Source organism: Macrotis lagotis, chromosome X (assembly GCF_037893015.1).
Source record: "Macrotis lagotis isolate mMagLag1 chromosome X, bilby.v1.9.chrom.fasta, whole genome shotgun sequence".
NCBI classification, from domain to species: Eukaryota; Metazoa; Chordata; class Mammalia; order Peramelemorphia; family Peramelidae; genus Macrotis; species Macrotis lagotis.
Window position 1 is genome coordinate 103202667 of NC_133666.1, and position 20364 is coordinate 103223030.

Consider the following 20364-nt stretch of genomic DNA (forward strand, 5'->3'; position numbering starts at 1 on the left):
TTACAATAAGGGAATTCAATTTGAAAATGCCCCAAGAAAATTAATTCACAGATTCAAGTACTCCAATTACAGATGCCTACAAACTATTTTTCAGGTTATTATGTTTCTTTATAAAAGAAATCCTAAGATTTTTTCAATGAATTTAGAAACCAATGATTATGTCACACAAATGCAAGCCATGTGTTTCCATTTGACAGTTATATTGAGGGAGGAGTAATTGAGATGCACTGTGATGTGCTAGGGTTTTAATATAAATATTGTTTATTAATCATGACAGTTTAAATAGATCAATGAAGGAGAGGCATACACTCTGGGTAAACACCTTCTGAAGAACATAAACTTCAGTCCTTCTGTCTTGATGTTTAGAAGTATATTGAGAGATTTTTATGATTGCCCACACACTATTTTATGATGCCCTTATTGATTAAGAGACAGATGCTTCCTGGTCCCAGGACATGGTTGACCATTTTTCAGTTAAAATGAAGGGATCTCTTATTTGTTGCAGGTTCATTTCAAGCAGTTGGAGTGTGGGGGCCTGGGAGATGCTTCTATCCATGACATGTTGGAATTATCATGATCAACTATCCTGTTTGGATTTCACCCAGTGGCCAAGAACTTTACATGGTAGACAGCAAGGACTGGACTTTTAAAAACAGGAAAACAGGTAAGTTTCAGAGAATCAAGCTAATCATTTATCACTGGCATTCAGGCTTCTGTGGACTGTCAGATACATTGCATAATGCATAGCTTTTCTATTTGTTTCCAGGTTCTGAAGAAATGTGCTCCTTTACCTAGAATATTTCAGAAAAATATATATATGTATATATATTATATATGTATTGTTATAATAGAGTCTTTTTCCTCTCTAGATGAGACAAAGGCTATTTAAAGATACATGTAAGGAAATCATAGGAATACTGACTTAGAACAATAATCTGAAACTCCAAACTACAGATCTACTTTAATTTATAATTCTCCTAAAATATAATTTACAAGTGAATTTTTTTTAAACTTTGTAGTATTCTGTCAAGTATTTTCCAAACTATACAAATGGGAATTAAATGTTTCATATTAGTTATTTTAACACATATAACATCATATGGATTGTTTTATTAAGGATAGTGATTTGTGAAATTTGTGCTAACTGAATTAGAGTTTTAAATAGGAATTTTGTAATAATTATAGCCCACCTATCCTATAATGTTATACATTTATTCAAATAATTTCTTTTGTTTTTCTACAGTATTCTATTCTTGGAATAGGAGGAGATGTGATATAATGGAAAAGAAATTTCTTTTTCTTTGCAATCATCTCTTATTTTATTAATTGTAGGAAGGAGTAAAAATCTTATTTTCTGTGTTTTTCACCTTTTTGAACATCCTAGCTGTTTATACTTTCTGAATATTGGACTTTCCAAAGGAAGACTTGAATATAAGCTAGTGTTCAAAATACTTATTTCAAATGCTTCTGTAAAGAAATTATAAGTACAATTAACTTATGGAGAGCCCAAATACTGGAACCTGTTAAAATATCTCTTTTTCCATTGGCAGGATTTTCTTAAAATGAAAAGTATTATTGATCAAGTTCCTCCAATCATTCCTATATTTGGCAGCAAATGCCTCTTCATGTAAATGGTTCTGTGGTAGATCAGTGTCTATCATTGAAGGGGGACAAGAGAGAAAAATCACAAATAAAACTTAAACACCGAAATAAAATTCATCTAAGGATAATTCTTTATAACCAAGTAGATCACAAGGGAACTGGAGAGGATTAGAGAAGGAATCCAGCAGGAGGGTGCTGCCAATGTATTGTATGATAGAAGAATTGAACTGGATAGACTAAGAAAAGAACACTTTTTGAATACAAATGATATTATAGTGCGTATATGTTGGTTAGTTATCCTAGTTTCTCAGACTGTAGGACAATGGTTGATGGGGGAGCAAAACTTTGTATCTTCCTCTGCTCCAAATATCTATGCTTTGGTATCTTCAAGAATTGCAGTTTTATAGGGGTGGCTAGGTGGTGAAGTGGATAAAGTATGGGCCCTGGAGTCAGGAGTACCTGAGTTCAAATGCGGGCTCAGACACTTAATAATTACCTAGCTGTGTGGTCTTGGGTAAGCCACTTAACCCCCATTTGTCTTTCAAAATCCTAAAAAGAAAAAAAGAATTGCAGTTTTATAGAGAAGTTAAATGAAGTATGAAAGTAATGAAAGACAGTAATTCATGCAATTTCTTTTTTGACTTGTTCTTGTAAATATAGAATTCTGTTCTTCATGACATTTTATTCTTGAAAGATATCAGAATTTACAAACTAGCACAAAATGAACAAATGTACCAAAATTTGTTCATGCCTAAATTTCAGAATTAATTATTAAGATTCCTTGCCACTCTTTAGACTAACAGCATTCTTTATGACATGCTTCTATAGTATGATAAATTGACTAGCATTCACTTAGCTTCCTTATTTCAAGTATAACAGTCCTTTTGTTACACAAATATTAGAGAATTTTGCTTCTTTAGAAGATGGACCAGCAGGTAGTTGCTTATGGGAGATAATAAACCTCAACACTCTCATTCAGATCAACTGAGGAAAACCATTCTCAGGTGATCATTTAAAAGAAATTATATTTTAAAATATATGTGTGTATCCTCTTATACATTTGGAGAAATCATACTAAGAGGACACAAGATGACAGAGTGTTGGCTAGCCATTCAGATACTTTCAGTTTAAAAGATCTGTAATCACATATCAATTGTTATATATAGTTTATTGCCTGAAGTAATATAAACTCTTATTCCACATATAAATATTTTGATTGTTTAAAAACCCTTTCTGCTATTAGTTGAATACTTCCACTCTTAATCTCAAATGACATGTTATTGGTAAATAAATTCAGGGTAAATGGACAGATAGTTTTAATAACAGCTACATGTGTAGAATAGTGACATGGATAAGCAATTAAATGAAAAACCAGAAATGTCCAAATTTCTGCTACAAAATAGGACAAATAGCTTTTCTCTTCCACTCCTTATTTCCTTCCCCAGTCAAAGGGAAAACAAGAAGCAAATGATCCCACATTAAAGAGAAGTTGAACAGTACTTATCTTACTGAAGCCTGCTAAGAAGGAAAAGGTAGAGTAGAGAGGATGTTTGCTTTCAGAATTTGAAATATGTGTACCAAGGCTTTTCTAAGAATGTCTCAGTTTATTCCTGTTCCTGTTATCAGCCCTTTGTTATCTTGGTAGAAATGTCTCTTATGGCAGAGTTCCACATAAAATGGACCAACTTAGTTCTAAAAGGAATAGTACAGATAATATTGTCCAGTCCCTTTATAATCCATCCATTCATCCAACTGTCTGTAGGGGTGTGTGTGTGTGTGTGTGTGAAAAATGAGGTGCAAAAAAGGAAGTCAAGAAACCTAGTCAGTAAATATGTGGCAAAACCTGCATTTGAACTCTAAACTTGAAATTCTCTTTTGTTTCAGTTATTTTTACGAAAGAAGTCTTCATGCATTAGTTCTAGTATCAGTGAACCCAGATTAAAAATCAAAGGTTTATATTATTGTCAGTAGGACTACAAGAATTATTTCATCTCCATATGCCTCATTTGTAAAATAAAGAATTGAGATAAAGCAAAATATCAAACACTGGGTTATCCTATAACATTCTCCAGTGTCACAGGAATCATATTAGCATGTGTTTAGAAAACATTCAACAAAATAAGTAAAAATACTATAAAACAGAGATAATATTACATGTTATATTTTATTATATATATATATATATATATATATATTAAAGCTAAGTTAAAAGGGAACTTTATATACACATTAATGGGTCCATTTTCTATTTAAGTTTGACAACACTAAGGAAGATTTTCCTCTAAATTCCCTCCCAGGTCTGACACTTAATGATTCTCTGATTTTTGAGAAATTATTAGATTTAAAAAAAAATAAGTAACCACTCAACTTTTTATAAGCATATTTCTCTAGAATTGCCTTAAGACAGATCTTTGTACAAGATTATTTTCTTTTAATTTTTTTTTTTTACTGATCAGTGATTTCCTCTGTATGGTAAAACCCTGATGTGATAACCCTCTCTACCCCCTTTTTTTAAAAAAATATTTTATTTACAAATGAGAGCATAATAAAGCATTTCTATGACATAGTACAATTTAAAAAATAATTCTACATGAAACTGCAATTCCAAATATACATTATATTTTTTTTCAGTTTTTCCTTATCTCCCTTTCCTCCACCCTGGAAATAACTACCATTAGATGCAAAGAGATACATAAAAATAAAAATATTCTGTTCATACTTCTATTTCCCAGTTACTTCTCTAGATGAAGATAGTGTCTTCCTGATTCCCCTTAATGTTTCTGAGAATATTGCTAAATTACCTTATGTTTGTTTGTACACATACATACACAAAGAGAGTAAGTGTACAAAAATTCATATATATGTGTGTTATATTACTCAGGGTACAATATATAGATATAGTTATAAATATAGATATATGCACAATTGCATGTATGCACACAAACATGGGACCCTTAAGAGCCTGAACTATTTTTTAGTCCTTGTATAACTTAGTACTTAATAGAGTGCCTAATAAATACTTTTTAACCAATTGGACTCTGATGTATGCCAGGACTAGACAGTCAATGACTGAAAAAAATCATTTTACCCACCTTGTGATAGAGAAGTGATTAACTTAGAATACAGGGAAAAAATATTTTTTGACATGCATAGCTAAGGTGGGGATTTGCTTTGTTTAACTAAGCATATTTGCTACAAATGTTTTGTTTTTCTCTGCAATAATGGAGGGAGAAGGAAGAGAAATAATTTTTTTTTGTTCATAGAAAATAATAAATTAAAAAAATAAAGTACTCTATCAAGCAAGCAAAAAAGTACTAAATGACTACTATGTGTCAGAGCTGTACTTAATTCTGTACATACAAAGATAACAATAAAATGACTCCCATCCTCAAAGAGTTTAAATTCTGTCAGGGGACATAAAAAGTAAATATAAATATAGAGAATAAAAATGTTCATATTATATACAAAATAAATGGTAGTTGTTTTTGTAAGAATAATTAGAATCTTGTGAGGTAGAGAGGATCAGAAAAGGTCTGATCTGGGTAAAAAATGTTTGATCTGAGTTTTTTAGGGATTTTAAGAGAATTTGTAGATAAATTTTTGAGAGTGAAAGTGCTAGAAAAATCCTCTTATGGGTATCTATTTCTCTATCTACTCAGGGATATGTTTATCTCTTTTTTTCAAAAGCTATATAATTTAAGAAGATCAAGTTAATTATGATATACATATAGAATATGTAGGTGATTAATTTTACTGTCACATATTTCCACTTAAAAAATTGTTCAAACTATAGGCTTTGCATATTTCCAGACTAAGATGAACTTTTTTTTTTGCAAGGCAATGTGATTATTGATTTGCCCAAGGTCACACAGCTAGTAAATATTGAGTGTCTATTGAGTTTAAATCACTCAGGTCCTCCTGGGTCCAGTTTTCACGGAGCTATCCTCTGTGTCAAAGCACCCCAAGATTAACTTTTAAAAAGGAAGAAAACTGTATTACACAGTTTTGTTATATGTATGATTTTAAAATTATTTTTGGTTTCACATTGTTTGAATGAAAGTGACAGTTTTTTTTTAAGATAGAAGCTGGGTAAGAAAGAAGATAGGTCTTAGTGGATATGTGGCTTCCCACTTCTGTTTTTGAAAAGTTTTAATACCTACCTTAAGAAAATACAGTTTAGTCCTGAAATTAAAAGAATTTTTATTTTTTAAGAACATTTTAAAATAAAGACTGCCTACCTTCAGATGACACTACTTTGTGCTGATGTACAAAAAAAGCATTAAGCTATAAAGTTAGTATATTACTAGGAACTTTTCACAGCTCTTTGGATAATTCCTCCACCTTTTGCAGTTACCAAGGTGGAACTGAAAAACAGAAATATATTTTATATCAAACCTATTTAATATGGTCTGCAATTTTGCTGTTTAATAACTTTCCTGTTTACTGCAGGAAAATTAGGAATTTTTGCCACTGAAGATGTTTTAGGGACATCATCCAGTCAGATCCCAACAAACATCTATCTCTTAAACACTTACTGTGTGCAGTGCACTGGAGGGTACAGAGACAAAAAGGAAAAACAATCTTTGCCCTAAAGGCAAGCATATACATATACATGTGATCATTTGAGAAGAAATGTGAAAGGCCTAGAAAATAGCAGGATCAAGAAAGAATTCTGGTTCAAAAAGGTACATCAAATGAATTTTGTTGCTTAAGACTTCAAAAGGAGGCATTAAAGAGGGAGTTCTTCCAGTTTAGGTGGCAAATTATGTAACTTCTTCAAGAATTATCTAAAAATGAAGTCCTAAACACTAACAGATAATTGAGACAGTTAATTCTATTTTGGAGAATCTGGTCATGTATCTGATTGAACAACACTGAAGATTTTTATATAGGTGTTTTTAAATTCCTCTTCATGCAGTGCACCATAAGTGTCATGTTGCAAAAGAAAAAAATTTTAATGGATCTTTTATTGAAATGAAGTCTTAAATATAGCTCTGGAAATTTATATTTCAATTAAAAGAGGGGCGGTTGAGACTTTTATCTCTGACTTTATCCATCTCCCCATTATTTTATCATCTTGTCAATCATTGTATTTCAAACTTTGTGAACATAACTTGAGATCGCAGGAAATTTTTTTACAACTAAAAAAACGAGATGGCCAACGTTACTTACCCTGCTTACTTAAAAATTAGTTAAGTAACTACTGAAAATACAGCTTTGCATCAAGTGCCATACACATTTACTCAACAGCATAGGGAACTCTTTAAGACTAGAGAAAATAAGAAGGAAAAAGAAAACTGAGCAAGATATATTTAGAATCAAAATGACCTTCAGCATAACCTTTATAAGTTTAACCTACAGATAAGCCAGGGCAAGTTATTCTCCCTGCTTTGTTGAGAAAATTGAACATTAAGAACATCAGGATTCAGTTCAATAACTTTTTTGAGCCCAATCATTATTATAAGCTTCTTTGATAAACTACCAAAGTTCATTCATTCTATGTGATTGAAGCTTTTATTATCAAAAAGGTTATTTGAGCCAAATATAAACACCTGGATAAGCTAGAGAGTATTTAGAGAAAGGTACCCAGAATAATAAAGAGCAGGGTTGAAAAAGATGGGAATGTTAATCCTAAAGGAGTTAAGCTGAGTGACTGGGAAGGGGGGTGGGAGGGAGTGGAAGAATGGGGCAGGGAAAGAGTAATTATCATCAAGTATTTAAATAATTGTCATCTGAAAGATAGACTTTTAATTCATTGTACAGAGGCAGAAGGATAGATGAATAACCAAATTAGGATAGATGTTAAGTATGGATGTTGAGAGACTCAAATGAGATAATTGATTTACTTTATAACACTTTACAAATTCTGGTTATTATTATTGTTGTTATTATTTTAAGCTTACAGTCACCCAGTCTCCAATTCAGTAATAACTTCATTCAGTGAACCTTCTACTGCTCTCCTGCTCAGCAATATTTGTTGAGAAATATAGAATGGACTTGGTTCCCCTAAGGGGGAAAAATGTATATATACATTTTTCAGGTTAATATGTAATACTTTCTTAAATCTGAACAATCCATAAAACAATTCATCAAACCCTAATTTGTATAGATTACCATCTACTGAGGAGCAAATACTCACATGAAAAAAATTAAAAATTGAATCAGCTATAGCTGACTCTTGACAATCAATTGTTACATCCATATCAAGATGTAACAGACAACTTCCTAAAATTTAGAACTATCCAAAAGTAATAGGCTACATAAGAATTTAGAGGGCAAATCTCATTTGATCATCTTTAAGGAAAGGCTGGATGACCAACTTTCAGAAACGTTTCAACAGAATACTCTTTTTCAAGTACTTTTTCAAGATCAGAGGTATAAACTGAGGTCCTGTTCAACTTTTCAACTTCGTAAACTTTTTTTCTAGACGGGGGAAAGATATGCTTTGCTTTGTACCTATAAAGCATTATATAAATGTGAACTGTGAAAGCTACACTAAATAGTTAGGTATAAAGAAATCTCCACATGCATACTTCACCATGCATATCTATCTCTTTTTATGATTTTTTGGGGGCAATGGTAGAATTTTAGAGACCCTGAATGACTTACTTATGTAAAAAGTAAAAAAAGAAATTTGCTCAAATACCCCACTGATGGAAAAAGTCATGAATTCACAGTGGAGCCCATTCTATGACAATTGGGGATTGTTTTAATTCTTAGAGGTTATTTTTATGTAAGACAATTTTCCATAAACACCAATTAATGTAGTTAACAATATGCTCCATGGCCTGCCATAGAAATATTCAATCAGAGGTGTAAGACCTAGATACCACCACTGAACCAATCGCCAAATTAATATGTTCTATCCACTGTGCCACTTAACTGCCCCTGAGAGGATTTCTTATGTGTCTCTTATAAGAGACAAAATGGCAAACTGTGAATTGTTTCACTGAATCTATTTAGACATAAAAGTATTACAATTTAGTGATGTATACCAATATGTTTTCTGTTGCCATACTGCAACTGACCATACATGCTTTCTAATTTCTTTGGAAAAGTAGATTTTCATAAAGCATCCTATACTTCAGGTTGGAGAAAATCTTGATTGCAAGGGCATTATCCATTTTTTCTTGAGGTGAAGTAAAGAAATAAGTATTAAAGAGTTATGTGATTTTGGTGTTAACATCCTAATTAAAGATCTATTTTTGTTCAGAGAGCTAACTAAATTAAGTCTTTTTGCTATGTATCATTGTGTCAAGATAAAACTTCTTTATATAGACCTCAGAAATAGGAATTTGCATTTTAAGCTATTGTATTTAGAATCAATAAAACACATTTAGAATCTCTAAATATGTCTTTGAAATGATAAGTTGGTAGCAAATGAATCATCATGGTTCATTGATTAAATTCTGTAGTGAGAAAATGCTCTAATATACACCTATGCAGATTATCCTTTGGCGCCTCTGTCATCAATCAAACAGCATGTATATTTTCAGGTTTAATTTTTTTTTTCCTCTTAAAACTCTTAGGTTTCTAAAGAGGGATACTGTATAACTAGTATTAAGAAAAAAATTATATGAAAACTACATATTAAAAAGTAGAAATTACATTGTTCTTTTAAATCCAATACCATTATTAATTTCATTATTTTTCCATCCAAAGAAATAACCTTGAAAACAGAATTGTAACCCTTAATTGAACTTGCAATAATTAGACTTTTAGTACAGACACATGATTTTAGACAGAGCTTTATCAAAGATGAGGTGAGAAGAAAACAATCCATACAATTCATTTTACTTAAGGTGGAAAAATTTGCCTCTACCATGGTTTATACCATATTGTCACTTTGAAATTTTTTTTTTTCTCACAAGAAAGACTATACTTTTTTTGGAAGAGTAAAATAATCTATCTACAAGGGAATTTGCAAAGGTCTATTAATATCAAGAGGAGACCCTGTTTTTCATACATTAAACCTCATGTCTAAATCCATGAGTAGCTATTCCCTTTGTTTTTTTTTTAAATAAAGATACTCCCTTAGTCTGCTTTCATATAAAATTTCCAAACCTTCCTACTCTTGCAAGTGCTTCTGTTATATGGTCCAATACAAACAGTGTTATGCTTTGTAATATCTTAGAATGTTTTGTATACTTAAGTTGGTCCTATAGATTTAATTATTGCAAAAACTATTGAACATAGACACCAAATTAGACAATTTCTATCCCCATAGCTTAAAGAGGTTGAGGGTACTACACATATATTCAAATAATTATAATATATCAAACAAATAGTCAATTAGCATTTGTCAGGGGGCCCATTAGTTGGAATGGGAAAAAAACATAATTATAGAAATATGATTGGTTTTCTTTGTAACTCTAGGTATTTTCTTTTATGCATTTAAAAATACTGTTCATAGAAAGCTGATTCAACAGAGTGTCAAAGGATTCCAAGATATAAATGCTTACATTTTCTGTATTAAAATACTGTTCTAGCCACAGAGTAAAGCAAAACTAGTCTGTGTCCTCAAGGAACTTGGGAGAGATGGCATTAGTGGGAGAGATGACATTAAAATAAATATATTCAAGATATATATATATATATATATATATATATGCAGTATATGGAACATAACCTAAAAGAGACAACTAGAAACACAGTGAACTAGAAGTTGCTTCTTATAGGAGATGGCATGTGAACTTTGTCTTTAAGAAAGCCAGGTATTTTAAGAAGTTAAGGTAAGGAGGTAGGAGAAACTGAGGAAAAATAGAGAGATAAAAGGTGGAATGTTGTGCCTGAGAATTTTAAATAGGCCAAAATATCTGGAATTGTGGTATGTGTACAAATGAGGAAAATATAGAACAACTGAAAAGACAGAAGGCACAATGTTGTGAAAAGCATTAAAGGTTAAACAAATGATATTATATTTGATCTTAAAAGCATTAAGTGACCACTGAAGTTTTTTGGGTAAATGAGTGACATGATCAAACACTCTGCCTTAGTAAAATCACTTAGGTATCTGTGACGATGGATTAAGAATGAGGAGAGATTTGAGACAGGGCATCCAATTAGAAGACAGTTGTAGGCAAGAGGTTATTAGGGTAAGAACTAGAGTTGTAGCTATAGATGTATTAAAAAGGGGGATATGCAAGAGTGATACTATGAAGTATAAATGACAAAATTTGACAAATTTATTGGATACAAGGCATGAGAGAAAAATTGAGGATGATAACTATGCTGTAAGGGCAACAGTGCCCTCAACAATAATAAGAAAGTTCAAAATAGAAGAATGTTTAGGTACTGTTTTTTTGGTTATGGTGAATTTGAGATGCCTACAGTATACTCTACTCAATTAGAAATATTCAATAGGAAGTCTGTGATATGAAACCAAAACATTTGAGAGAATCTAGGACTGGATATATCAATCTGGAATTTATCTATAAAGTATATATCTATAAAGTGTTAAACCTATGAAAACTGATGAGAATATTATGCTTTATGGTGAATGTCAACTAGAAACCCATATTTCTATGAGAAGTCTGAGTAGGGAGAGATCACTTCAGACTGAGGCAAACAGAATTTAGGGAGAAGGTTGAATTTGAACTGGCCTTTCATTTCCTGAGTGACAACAATAATAAAATAATCTTGAAAATATAATATAATTAATAGCATATTAATTGCATAATTAATAGCACTTTAAGATTTGTATAGATGAACTCATTTAAATCTAAAAATTCTATAAGGTTTAGTTGTTAAAATTATCCCTATTTAACCTATAAGGAAACCAAGGTTGAGAGAAATCAAATAATTTGTTTAATGCAGCTATTGTGCATACAAGTACAAAGCAGAATTCAGACCCAGGTCTTCATGAATCCAATTTCGTACTTTATCCCCAATCGGATAAAGCAATTCCAAGCATCGTGGAGAGGCATTTTATGCAAAGTCATGGAGACAGAAAAAAGGCAGCATATACTTCAGTCTGTCTGGACCTGAAACTCCTGGTTGTCATCTTTCATTCTCAAAGAGTATCAAAATGGCATTACTATGTTGAGGTCAAATTACAATGTATTGGACTGTGGCTAATCAGACCAATATGAGATCCCAATGCTGTTCCATAGGTCAGACACAAATAGTTCATGTATTGTGGTGGATTTTCTTAATGCACTTCTTTTGAGCTACTTCAGTTTGCTCATACATCACAGTATCTTCTCCAATGAGGGCATGCCATGGTAGACAGTCCTGTTCTCATGTCTCCACTGTCATGCAATCAATTCCATAGTATTGAAGAGAGAACTTGAGAATGTCCTTGCATTACTTTTTCTAATTCTATCTTATCTTGCAAGGTGATCTTGAGATCACCATTAAAATGGAAATTATTCTAATTCCTGGCATAGTACAATCCAGGTTTCACAGTCATAAAACAATGCAGTCAGCACAACAGCTCTATAGATTTTTAGTTTGACAATTCTCCCCCACATTTCCCTTTAGAGCCTCACAAAGCCTGAGCTAGTCCTGGTAATATATGTGTCAACCTTATTATCATTGTATACATCCCTGGAAAATATATGTGAACTTCTCCACAGTATTAAAAAGTTCTCCTGCTGAAACTGATGGTTCCACATATGGATGGCATAGTGCTGGTTGATGGAGCACCTGTGTCTTCTTAGTTTTAATTTTTAGGCCAAAATTAGCAAAAGCAGCAGAGAATCAATCCATACTTTGTGGCATGTCATTTCCAGAAGCTGCATTGAGAACACAATCATCTGCAAACAACAGAAAATCTTGGAAGAATTTTCCCTGCACTTTCATCTTGGCTTGTAGCCTTTTTTTCAAGTTAAAGAATTTACCATCATTGTGGTAGCTGGCCTTAATACTATGTCCATCCTCTTTTGAAGAATGGAAACAAGCACACAGCTTTCTTTCACTCCAGTGATGACTGGGAAAGCTTGAGAACATCTTTCATCATCCAGAACCTAGATAAGCATGCTGTATGATAGTGACATACAACACTAATTAACTTCTCCACAGGCAACCAAATTTGACACAATTTTCCATAAGTCCTCACAACTGAAACTGGAACTGAAAATTTATCAAGGGGAATCATATAAAATATTGTAAAAGACATGTTGTGACCATAATGGCAGGGAGTGGGAGTAATGGGGAAGGGTGTTAAATAATAAAATAAAAAATTCTTATTAGGAATCCTCAAAGATTTTGGGCAAAGGAATGTTATGATTAGACTTGTAAATTATGAATATATCTTTAAGCAGTGAAATAAAGGATGAATTAGAAATGGGAGGAAACTGGAGGCAGGAAGACTAGATAAGAGATCATAAGTCTTATGAGAGATTTTAATGTCCTAATAAGTGTCATTAGATTCCAATATATCAAATGAGATAACACATAAAGAATTTTGCAAATTTTAAAGTGCTGTATAAATTGTCTGTTATTATTATTCAAATATTCATCCTTCTTGACTGTCCTGAAGAATTTGAAACTGATACTGTTTTCTCTATTACCTACAGAGACATATGTTCCATTCTTCTTCTGCCTGTCCATCTAGTGTTTCTATCTCCATAGCTGATTTCTTGACCTCTTAAAGTAAATAGCCCTTAAGATTCATTCTCAAACACTCTTTTCTCCATATTCTCTCCCTAAGCAATACCATTCACTCCTACATCTTCAAATACCACCTCTAAGCGCATAATTCCCCAATGTGTCTCTAGCAAAGAGGGCTCTCTTGAGCTCCAGACACACATCTACAACTATTTATAAGGACACCTTACTGACACCTCAGATTTCTGTCCACAATTATTAAATTTAGTATTTTTCAAAAAAATAACTTTATTTCTCACTCCATTATTTCTGCCAGTGGCTTAGTAGCTTATGTTTAAGATCACTTTGCTGTATTTGGCACTTAACTATCCTTGGACTCATATTCAATCAGTTAGAGTTTTTGATTCTTTCATCTGTATTTTTCTCATTGGTCTCTTCTGTTTTAATTCCACTGACTTCTCCTTGGTTCAGATCCCTAATTAAGATCCATCTGAATTACTGCAAATATTCTATAAACTATCTTCCAGCTTTTACTCTCTTTCTCTGCAAATCATCATTCATGCTGTTGTTAGACTTATTTTCCTTATATATAGATCTTTTCAGGTTATTTTTAAACTCTGGGTGACAGAAACTTTATAGAGTATTTTACTGAGGTTCTGGTTGGATTAAATGAGTTTTGAAGTCCCAGGTTCCAATGGATTTACATGTGAATTGTATTAAACACTTAACAACTAATTCCAATAGTACATAAATTGTTAGATAAAATAAATAAGCAAAAAATCCTACCAAATTCTTTCTATGGCACAACTATGGTTTTAACACCTAAACCAAGGAGCACTAAAACAGAAAGAAAACTATAGATGAATTTTTCTAATGAAGGCTGAGGCAAATATTTTAGTAAAAATACTAGCAAGTAAATTTGTAACACTCATATATGATGACTATGTTGGATTTATACTAGTAATTAGTTTAATTAGTTTAATATTAGGAATTAGTTTAATTTTAGGACTATAAAGAAAGTACATAATAAAACTTAAGGTACTATATATATTAACATATTTAACATATATATATATACATATATATATATATATATACATACATACATATATATGTATGTATCCAGACCTGTACTGTGGGAAAATTCCTTTTATTTCTTCCACTGACAAAATGAGGAAATCATATCTTATTTATAATCTAAGAGAATTATTTTAGGCTTTGAGAGAAGATGAGATTTATCCTAGTATGTTTCAGAGTCCAGACTAGAACCCAGATCTTTTCTGATTCTAAGGTCAGTTCTAAATCCAATGTACCATGCTGCCTATTAAAGTACTTTATCAGGATGTTATGTAATTATCTATTATCTAACTCTCTCTCTTTCCTTCTGTCTTTCCTTCTTTCCTTCCTTCCTTCCTTCCTTCCTTCCTTCCTTCCTTCCTTCCTTCCTTCCTTCCTTCCTTCCTTCCTTCCTTTCTTTCTTTCTTTCTTTCTTTCTTTCTTTCTTTCTTTCTTTCTTTCTTTCTTTCTTTCTTTCTTTCTTTCTATCTAACATTCATTTATTCATTCATTTAATACTGGAGATATGAGGCATATTGGCATAATAGATTAAGAGCTATCTATGAATGCAAAAATATCTGGATAAATTCCCTACTCTCACACAAACTAATTATGTGATGCTGCAAAAATTACTTAACCTTTCAGTGCTCTAAGAAACAAAGATTAAGATATAAAGAAGGTGCTAAGATGCTATGGTACTGGGACCTTCTTGACTTGTAACTCCCTGAAATTTCAAAATTCACAGATCATGCAACCATCTCTATAAATTATTTATAACACATAACACCACTTAGAAATTAGCAGATACTTAATGGAATAGCTTCTAAAAGATGCAAGAAAGAGCCCCCCTCCAAAAAAAAGCTGTGTACTACTCTCTTCAAAGTTAGCACTGGTTTCTTAATTGCCAGTTGCAATGACCTTTTATCAGTCCTCATTCTCCTTGAACTCTCTGCAGCCTCTAACACTTGATTATTTTCTTTTCCTGGATGCTCTTCTCTCTAGGTTTTTATGAGACTACTCAATCTTGCTTTGTCTCCTACTTGTTTGATCATTTCTCATTATCCTTTGATCTTCATCAAGTTCATGCCCACTAACTGAAGGTGAACCTCTAAGGTTCTCTCTTGAGCTCTTGAGCCCTCTTCTCTTCTCTGTCTGTACTATTTCCTATGTTGATCCAAATTCTCATGAATTCAGTTAACATCTACCTCTCTGGTGATCCCCAGTCTCATATCTCTACTACCTATGAGACAACTCAAACTGTATGACATGTATCTATATCATTTTTAAACAGAGCATATCAAAAACCTATTATCTTGAGGTCAACTAGATGGTGCAGTGAATAGAGAACCAGTTCTGGAGTCAGGAGGACATGAGTTCAAATCCACACTTAACAATTACCTTTTTGTGTGACTTTGGGCAAGTCACTTAACCCCATTGCCTTGCAAAAAAAAAAAAAACCCCTATTATCTTTACCTGCATGCTTTACTCACTTCCAGACATTACTGTTGAGGTCAGCAATATTTTCCTAGTCACTGAGACTTGCAATTTAGATGATGTTCTTTGACTTCTCAATCTTTTTCATTTCCCATATCCACTTGGTTACCAAATTCTGTCATTTCTATCTTCATTAAAATTTCCATTAATGAACTCTGACACCATCCTGTTATTTGCTCTCATCACCTCATGCCTGAACTATTTTTCTTTTTTTAAGATTTTATTTATTTTGAATTTTACAATTTTCCCCTAATCTTACTTCCCTCCCCCCACCCCCCTGCCTGCTTCAAGTTTCTCCCCTCCCAGATCATTCTCTATTCATATAGATCTTCCTAAAGCATACATTTAACATTTCATCTCCTAACTCCATAAACTACAGTGGCTTCATCATTTATTTCCAGCTTCAAATATAAAATCCTTTGACTTTAAAGACATTGCATAATTTGGTACTTCCTACCATTCCAGTCTTCTTATGTCTTACTCCCTTTACATACTCAGTGAAACTGGCCTCCTTGTCCTTTTTTTTAGGTTTTTACAAGGCAAATGGGGTTAAGTGGCTTGCCCAAGGCCACACAGCTAGGTAATTATTAAGTGTCTGAGGTTGGATTTGAACTCAGGTACTCCTGACTCCAGGGCAGGTGCACTACCTAGTCACCCCAATCCTTGTTCTTTAATTAACATAATCCTTCATCCCCTACCTCTGCCTTTTCTTTGTTGATCTGACTGACTGGTCAACTGACCATGCCTTGAATTCCCTTCTTCATCATGTTCATCTCTTGATTTTCCTGGCTTCCTTCAGCTCACAGATAAGCAATCTATAAACAGTTTCTTTCAATCTATAAACAACAATCTCTTCTATGATTATCTCCAATTTATACTGTATATTTTTATATAGTTTTTTTTTCTCAAGATGTCTTCCCTTTGCACATTGAATTTTTTTGAGACAAGGAATTTTTGGATTTGGGTTATTATGTTTTGTTTTTTGCTTTTCTTTTTATTCCCAACATATAGGACAGATCTTGGAGCATAATAGGCACTTATTAATTACTTACTGATTTGTGTTGTCATTGAAGCATGAATTTTATAGACCCATTGCTTGTCCTTTTTGGTAACTGAGGCATAAGAGATACAAATGATAGAGTCAACTTGGGTATACTAAGAATACACCAGGTTCTAAAAATGATCAGCAAGATGATGTAGTTCTCTATATATCATTCCACCTTCCAAAACATCAAAAGAAGGAAATTTATGCTTTATATACAGCAACTAAAATTATATACACAAGATAGGAAGAGAAACACTACATAAAACATAAGACAAAAAATAATATGATGAAACATAAATACTTAACTCGCCCATTAACTATTTTGATCCTCAGATGCCCCTTCAGATAATGCGGCCAGCATAATCAATCTAATAGATTTCCAGGTCTAACCATGGGAATCCCTGCCCAGTTACATCATTGCAGTGACTCAATTTGAATACCTTCAAAATTCTCAGTAATCAGAAAACATTGATTTTGCCCAAACATAGAAAGAGAATGGGGGCAGATGGTATTTTGGAAGATGTTGCTACAGTTACTGCTAAAGAAGAAAGAGCTACTATGGATATGGGACTAGAAATCCAAGCTGGAGTAAATCCTCCTTCCACTGAATGAATTATGAATTGATAGAAAAATTTTCCCTCACAACCAAAGAAGGTTAGGGTGCTCTGTGAAAAAGTAAATATTCTTAATGAAACCATAGAAGAAGGAAGGGGCCAATCAAAAAAAAGAGTAAAGACAGTAAAAATTTATTGAATGTATGAAAACAGTCTGAAATACAAAAATTGCAAGACTGTAAGGCAAGATTTAAGCACAACTCCATTCCAGATAAACCAACAATAAGTGTCATAAAGCCAGAAGGCAAATTATTCAGAATTCAGATGATACAGACAAGTAGACAGACAGACAGACAGACAGACAGAATGAATGTATTAAGCAATAATTATGCTATGAAAAAAATGAATCAATAATTTGTGATGAAAAAAGAATTCTGTAGACTCCCCAAAGAGCATATAACAACAACAAGAAATTCTAGATTGGTTCAAAAAGGAAAATAAAACTTTTAAAAGAGCAGACTATAATGTAATGCATGTCAAAAATCAGAATTCTCAAGTAGCATTAACAATAACACACAGAGTAGAAATCATAATAGAGACTAGCTTCAAAGTACTAGAAGTGAGAAAAAGAGTGACAGATTTGGAACTCAAAAATACAGTTGTGGAAATAACTGGTAGAAGAAAAAAAGTCAATAATTTTGAAAGAGCATATGAATTTACTTCAATAAAAAGTGACCTTGAAAATAAAATTCACAGATGAAGCTTTAAAATAATAGATTTTTCAGGAGAAAAAAACATTATTAGCATATCACAAGAAATGATACAGGAAATATGATAGAATCTATAAATAGACAAAAACACAGCATTCTTTGATCACACAGATTTTAAAAGGAAAAAAATCCACATTTGAAACTCTTAAATTTCAAAATTTCAATACTAATTGACCATTATTTAAAAGCAGATAAGAGAAAGACTCTCAATTTTGAAGAAATATCAGTGGGAATAATTCAAGATTTCTCCATAGCTACAATTTACTCTATACATATATGTGTGTTTGTATTTAAAATAGTAAAAACAAATGAATGCAAGTGACATCCTCAAATAGTATAACATGCAGAAGTAAACCTATTCATCCCTTAAAATATAGATTTTAGGGCCAGCTAGGTGGGCAATGGATAGAGCACAAGTCCTGACATCAGGAGGAACCAAGTTCAGATCCAGCCCCAGACACTTTAAAATTGCTTAACTGTGTGACCTTCATCAAGTCACTTAATCCCATTGCCTTAAATAAATAAAAATTTAAAAAAAATAAAAAAGATAGATTTTTAGAGGCAACTGAGATACTTCTGGAGGAAAGGAGAGCTTAGAAGAGCATTTAACTTGTATGTGTTAAGAAACAGGAAAACAAGAAAGGTAAATAGTTACATTATTAGGTGGGAGCTAAGGAATGAAACAAATTCTCTCCTGATTATAGGTTATTATTTTAAAAAAGAAATTAGATTGAGATACAAAATTAAAAAAAAAGAATAAGGGTGAAACATTTAAAAGACTGAAGTTCTAAAGTAAGATTAAAGAATTAGAAGGGGAAAATTGATTTAATATTCCATGAACTAAATCCCACATTCCCCTAAAAGTGAATTAATAAATTTTGTGAAAGAATAATACAGTACTTTAGTACTGTCTTGTTTGATGTAAAACAGAGGCAACAAAAGACAGAAGGGAACTGAAAACAGTTTTCTCCCATCCCCAATCTGGAGACTAGAAAAGTATAGCTAATTATTCACTCTCCAATGATAAGGAGTTATGAGAGAAAAGGGCAAAAGTAATGGAGGCAAGCAAGTAGGGGGGAGATAGAGATTGGAAAGTTGTTTCCATTGTACAAAAGAAAATGAAAGTATGATTAAAGAATTTTCAAAAAGGGTAAGGGAGTTCTATGTCTGTGGAGAGAAAAAGTTTTATATAGTAGAGAAAGGACAAAATAGGAGACCACATTCATATATCAGAACTCATCTCTCTCTAGAACAAGGAATATATAAGCCCTTCACAGTGATCAACCTACAAAGGGGTAATATGGGCATAGATCCAGGCACAGGATAATCTAATTTTAAGAACAATGAGTGATAATGATAAGAACAGGGACTAGAATTTGATCAAATTACTCAGAAGGCAGAATAATTCCTTCTACCATTTCAAATACTTTTTCATGAATTGATAAATTTGGTTATGAGGCATTAGAAAACAAGACCCAACCAAAACATTAAATTTAAAAAGTAAAATAAGTGAATAAATACAAAAGGAGAAGGGGGTATGGAATATGATCTATAACTAGAATAACATAAATGTGATTTAGGAAAGAGTTCAAATTCATTACTCTAGAATCTTACTTCTAGTAAGAAATAGAGAGAATAAATGCAGAATAAGTGAGGGGAGAATAGAATTCAGAATAAATTAGAAAAAAGATGAAATGTAAAAACAAAACAAGTAGGAATTAGAATGGAAAAGTGATGAATGCTATTAAAAATATTAGAGGTAAAAAACAGGAATAGAAAGAAAGAAAAATATTTTGAGTAACATCTTTATCTACTGAAAGAAATCAAAATGTAAAAATGGGAGGAGAAAAACCAATAAATAAAATTAAAAGAAGGATGCTAGAACATTTAAGTAAATCAAGAAATCATAACCCTAAGTAGATTAAAAAGCTAATAAAACAAGTGAAAATTGGAAAATGTAGTATTTAAAAAACAATTTTCTTCCTACAGAAAGAAATCTAAAAATAAAGCCCTCAAAGAATGGAAATGAGAGGTTGAACAAAATTTGCTATTCATCAAAGGACATGAAAGAAACTTGAATTTCGATTCTAGAACATTTGTTAACTATTATGTGCCACTTGCCCCTTCATGACCTCATTTGGGATTTTCTTGGTAAAGTTGCTGGAGTGGTTTTCCTTTCCTTTTCCAGCTCATTTTACAGACAAGGAACTGAGGCAAATAGGTTTAAGTTACTTGCCAGGGCCACACAGCTAATAAGTGTTCAGAAGTTGAATTTGAATTCAAGTATTACTGA

The 20364-nt window shown here is 32.3% G+C and overlaps 1 protein-coding gene across 1 annotated transcript in view; it reads left to right on the forward strand.

Moving 5' to 3' along the window:
- Positions 1–511: 511 nt before the first annotated feature.
- The window catches only part of LINGO2 (leucine rich repeat and Ig domain containing 2), a 380445-nt gene continuing 360592 nt past the window's right edge, over positions 512–20364 (forward strand). Inside the window, exon 1 of the mRNA XM_074203718.1 lies at positions 512–664. The gene's annotated coding sequence lies outside the window, so the exon portion shown is untranslated. The remainder of the gene's footprint in view (positions 665–20364) is intronic.